The sequence below is a fragment of the Carassius auratus genome, chromosome 25 (assembly GCF_003368295.1).
Source record: "Carassius auratus strain Wakin chromosome 25, ASM336829v1, whole genome shotgun sequence".
NCBI classification, from domain to species: Eukaryota; Metazoa; Chordata; class Actinopteri; order Cypriniformes; family Cyprinidae; genus Carassius; species Carassius auratus.
In genome coordinates, this window is record NC_039267.1 from 13469973 (window position 1) to 13475972 (window position 6000).

The window sequence follows — 6000 nt, forward strand, 5'->3', positions numbered from 1 at the left end:
GCACCCCAAATCATCACAGACTGTGGAAACTTAACACTGGACTTCAAGCAACTTGGGCTATGAGCTTCTCCGCCCTTTCTCCAGACTCTAGGACCTTGGTTTTCCAAATGAAATGACAAAACTTGCTCTCATCTAAAAAGAGGACTTTGGACCACTGGGCAACAGTCCAGTTCTTCTTCTCCTTAGCCCAGGTAAGATGCCTCTGACGTTGTCTGTGGTTCAGCATATTCCTTGACTCCAGCCTCAGTCCATTCCTTGTGAAGCTCACTCAAATTCTTGAATCGATTTTGCTTGACAGTCCTCATAATGTTGCAGTCCTCTAGGTTGGTTATGCATCTTTTTCTTCAAAACTTTTTCTTTCCACTCAACTTTCTGTTAACATGCTTGGATACATGGATAGCACTCTGTGAACAACCAACTTCTTTGACAATGAATGTTTGTGGCTTACCCTCCTTGTGAAGGGTGTCAGTGATTGTCTTTTGGACAACTGTCAGATTGTCAGACAGCAGTCTTCCCCATGATTGTGTAGCTTAGTGAACCAAACTGGGAGACCATTTTGAAGGCTAAGGAAACCTTTGCAGGAGTTTTGAGTTGATTAGCTGATTGGAATGTCACCATATTCTAAATTGCTGAGATAGTGTATTGGTGTTTTTTTGTTAAATGTGAGCCAAAATCATCACAATTAAAAGAACCAAAGAATTAAACTATTTCAGTCTGTGTGCATTGAATTTATTTGATACACAAGTTTCACAATTTGAGTTAAATTACTGAAATGAACTTTTCCACAAAATTCTAATTTATTGAGATGCACCTGTAAAATAATTAACTTACATCTACTGCTTAAAAGCAATGCTGGACTTCAAACACTGATGCCAAATCTCTTCATTTTTCAATAAAGACTGTGTTCTCACTTTATGCTCACTACATGGTTCTAAGGGATTGCAGAAGACTGTGCATTGGAATACAGAACTGTTTTTTTTTAAATCCTAAAATCTTTTAAATTCTCTGGTTCTAACTGTTTGACCATTCATTATTTGTGTCATGTTGAATTTATATGTTCTGGGTAACTGTTTGATAAACCTGACTCATGAGTAGAGAGTCAAAGTATCTGAGGTTCTTACACATTGTAAATACCTTACTGTAATTAAAAAATGCATTGATATTTGATTCATTTTGCAGGATGGAAATTCAACATGAAGATGTCACAGTGTAAATGAATTGAATAAATTATATTAAACACATCCACATACCTTTTTCCAAGCTGGTTAATGGTTGGATCAGTTTGTTGGTGCTGATCGCAGGACTGGTATGAACTGTTCAAAGATATGTCAAGCTTCTGTAAAATGTTCATAGCGCAGTTCTTTCCTTAAGATTGGTTGGCAAAATGTTTGTTCACTGTGACATGTCTTTGAGTGAAAACGGTGCATATCAATAAGTTTGTGGGGTTTCATATGCAAATTTGTTACAGTCCTTTTGAATTTGTGTTGTACATCCCTCTCAGCTGAATTTATATTTGGTTATCTTGACTTATCCTCAGTAAGAATGGGAGGTTTTTTTCCCCCATTTTGGCTGCATTATCTTTAGGAAAAGAGAGGTTAGAGTAATTTTTTTCCATAAACAGAACAGCTCTTCTGTGAACTTTGCATATTTGTTTTGTATTCCAAACTCCAAACTCTTTTGTCAAAGAGTTTTTATCAAGTCCTTTTTGTTCTGTGCAAAAAATAAAAAAAAGTACACATGCGTCAATGTATGGGTCAAACACAAAAAAGAGTCCATGATAAAGAAAAGTAAAAATCAATGAAAACTCTAGTTGAAAGTGCATGTCAAGTTCTCAGAAATGTCCTCTTTGTATTCATGTTGGTGTGATTTTTTTTTAAGTTATACATTTATATTTAATAATTAATCTAAATATATATACTACCGCGAAGAGTAGAGTATGACATTTTTTTTTCTTTTCTAAAACGTCTAATTAGGTTTTTCTTCATTATAATATCAGAATCAATGATCCAGACAAACATTTCACCATCAAAATATAAAATTATCAGTTAAATTGCTTTTTCAAAATTTTCTGAAGAAATCAACAGATCCCAAAACAAGCATCATGATGGTTTACAATATGACATGACGACATTGAGGTCATGTTAACAGACCAAAAGTCCTCAACTTGCCAAACCTCATTGTATCTAATGAAGTCTGAAGCCTACTATAAAATTTGTTCTTTATTTGTAACCATGTTCGGAAGATGTGCAAAATACAGGATTAATAATATTTATAACAATATAAGCATAAGAAACGGCAATAGCAACGCTATCTCACGACCAATTCGTACGTATTTTACGAGATGGCTTATTCGTACAAATTTTACGGTGCCCGTAAGGTGACTTGTTCAGTTTACTTAGTTTTGTTGTGGCCACGATATAATAATTAGTGGGAACGTGATAATATGTTATTAATTTGTGGGAACGTCATATTAACTCGTGGGAACGTCATATTATGTCGTGGCCTCGAGATTATTTTGTCAAGGTAATGACATTCTTATGTCGTGGCCTCGAGATGCTATGTTGAGGGAACAACATCCATTTCTTGTGGTCAAGAGTTTAATGCGTAAACAAACCTGCGTGACCATAGCAACCCAGGATTATCAGATGGATTTGTTAATATTTTATTTTGAATTACGAAATTATTATATTAATTATACATATAAAATGTATGCATTTACATTATGACATTTTATGTTAATGTCAAGCATTTACAGTACGCTATTATTAATAAAAGTATTCAGAATGTTAAGTAAAGAGATCGAAATTAAAGCAATATATATATATATATATATATATATATATATATATATATATAAACAAAATAAATAAAAATAACCAATAATAATAGGCTAATAATAATAATAATAATAATGTACACATATTATTACGGGGAAAGAATATCAGTTTATGGACATACAATACTGTAGGATGGATAAAAACGTTTTTATATTTTATTATGCATGTTATGTAATATTTATTTATGATAAACTTCATTTGAATGCTGACGATCGCATGTAATTCAGCCTGGTAGCCCAAATCACATGGTTACTATAATAATGACTTAATTCTAAATAAAATATTAATGAATCCATCTCTGATTATCCCGAGTTGCTATGGTCACGCAGGTGGGGGTCGGGCGTACTGCGCAGAATCAAACTGAGCTTGATGACATAGATGTCACGTGAGCAACCTGTAAGTCTCCTAATCGCTGTGCCAAGAGAAATCTGAATCACCCACCGAATCTTGCAGAGAAGGCGAGCGTGAACAGGAGCAAATTTTGGTAAGTATTCTGATTAATTATCTCCCTTGACTTCATGCCTCCACGTTCCCCTGATAGCCTCATAGACAGTAAAAGATTGTCTGCGAGCTTCTCCTCCTGTCCATACGGTAATTTATCTACTGTGCGACAGAGAGTCGCAGGTTATGATACAATCGTTAGCCTATTTTTTACAAAAACTGCTTCTTCGGGACCATAACGTAAGGTATAAGGTAATGGAGCCTTTTATACATTTTCGTGTTTCTTTAGAAATAATTAATGGACAAATGGGAGTCTTTAAACGCCTCAGATGTAAAGTTATTCGCTGACAAAAAGTGACGCCAAAATGAATGGGCCTCAATGGAGAGCTAACAGCAGGTGGGGGTCCGCTAGCCAATGGTGGCGCCCAGGGGTGCTTCAAAAAAAATATGAAACCCTGCCCCCCTGGTCTAAACCCCAGTGACGGTTAGGTTTAGGGGCGGAGTTAGGTGTAGGTCATTCATACAAATTCATACGAATTGTGCAACTCGTAAAATACGTTCACAAGCTGTATGCACAGGTGTTGAACTTAAAGACCCTCTTCACCGCTGGCAAACGATAGGACGCTCTCAAGGGTTTAAATGGGTTATAGGTAAACATCCACGTCATCAAACAGTTTGTTCTCTGTGTTCTGAAGTAAACCTGTTAGTGGTGAGAACCACTACAAATGATTCAATGGGTGAGTGAGCTGTCAGAACTCATTTGACCTATTCATTCAAAGGAACTGACTCAAAAGAGTGTTTTTTTTAATTCACGAAACGGGCATCACTGGTTCAGAATCACAGGGCTTTTTTTTTTTTTGCTGAAAGATTGCAGAGGGAAATGTTTCTCATTACAGTAATAGTAATAGGCCTATCCCAGTGTTGCAAAGTTTAAACTTGGAAGTTGTTAGGCTACACACTTTCATTGTGAGTGTGCTGCAATAAAGAGAAGAAAGTCGTGGCGCTGTCCTGTTCGTGTTTTATGATTAAAATTATAATAATCTTTTTTTGCTATATGATTATGATCTACAATTCCAGAGGAGTAATGTAGTAATTCAACCCTCATTATGCTTGTACATTTACATTTATATAGATATTAGTCACAAGGCTGACAAGGATCTGAGGAGTTACTTGCCTATTAAAGACACATCAGTGATTGGTTGATAATGACAAATGACGAGATAATCTTTCCAAGAGGTACAGATTATATTCATTTCTCATTAATGTTGATAACTTTTCAAAATACCTAGAAGTACAACCGATTCCTGACAAAGCTGCACATAGTCCTTGTAAAACTGATTGCAATACTTGCTAAGCATGGCATAACCAAGGAGATTACAGGTGATCATCTGCCATTTGTTAGTACAAAGTTATGTGTTACTATTTCAACCAGCTGTAAACATGACGAGTGATTAGACAAGACACACTTTATCTATTTGAAAGATAGCAAACAGCCATCGAAATGACCCAGATAGCTTAAAAAAGTATGGACTGAGACAACAGTGTGTACATGAAGACTTGAGAACCTTCTGAAGCTGCTGTGAAGCTAACTCCCAATGATTTAACACACACCCGTCGGCTGACATGCTTTAAAAAGCACTAGAAAAAAAAAAAAAACATGCAACAATGTTTTAAATGTACAACGTGTATCAACAAGACTGGCGATTTCTGGTGGGGCACATGACCCAAAGTGTATATACAGATTATTTTTATAACTTCATGCAATAAAATAATATTATATTGCTTGGTGATGTATCTACAATATACAAACAACTGTGGAAGCAATACATCAACACAGTGAAGCGTACAGCAATCTTACTTTTTATACCATAAGCAGCACTACCTGCAAAAGGTTGCCAGTACGTATGATATACAGTATAGGATGTGATAAAAACAGTTGTGGCGAGTGGGGCGGGGTCGAGAGGCGTGGGAACGAGGAGTGAGGCCAGGTGTAGTGATTGGAGATGAGCTACACCTGCGCCCCACCGCCAGTATCGAGTCCCACATAGGAGATGGAAGGATATAAAACTGGAGCGACGACCGTGAAGGACGAGAGAGGACCAGGCCTGGGATATTATTTTATGTTTGCTTTTTATTTGTGCGCGTCAGTCGCCGTGAGGGGCTGACGCGCTGTTTTGTGTTTAATTTTGATTATTAAAATGTTTTTGATTGTGCGCCGGTTCCCGCCTCCTTCTTTTTTCTCCAAATTTTTTCATGATATTTTTCACCATGGAAGGATGTACCTTCAATGACAATGATACATTGAATAACTGTGGGGTCAGAATTCGGCAGCTTTGGCACTGACCTGTTGCACAAACCTGATTTTGTGCGCTGACTCACCTGCTGCATCTGAGCACAACACAACACAGGGGTGGGGCTTCAGAAATCTCGGGCTTGGGAGTGGGTGGGGCTTCAGAAATCTAGTTCTTGGGAGGGGGTGTGGCTTCAGAAATCTTAGTTTGTAAGGGGTTGGGTCTTCAGAAATCTCGGCTTGCAAGGGGGTGGGGCTTTAGAAATCTCGGCTTGAAAGGGGGTGGGGCTTCAGAAATCTCGGCTTAGAAGGGGGTGGGCTTCAGAAATCTCGGTCTTGGCAGGGGGTGGGGCTTTAAACTAGTTATAAGTTTAGCTCCGGAGATGAATAAAAATGGACTTGACATGAGAGAGTCAGACGGAGCTACAAACT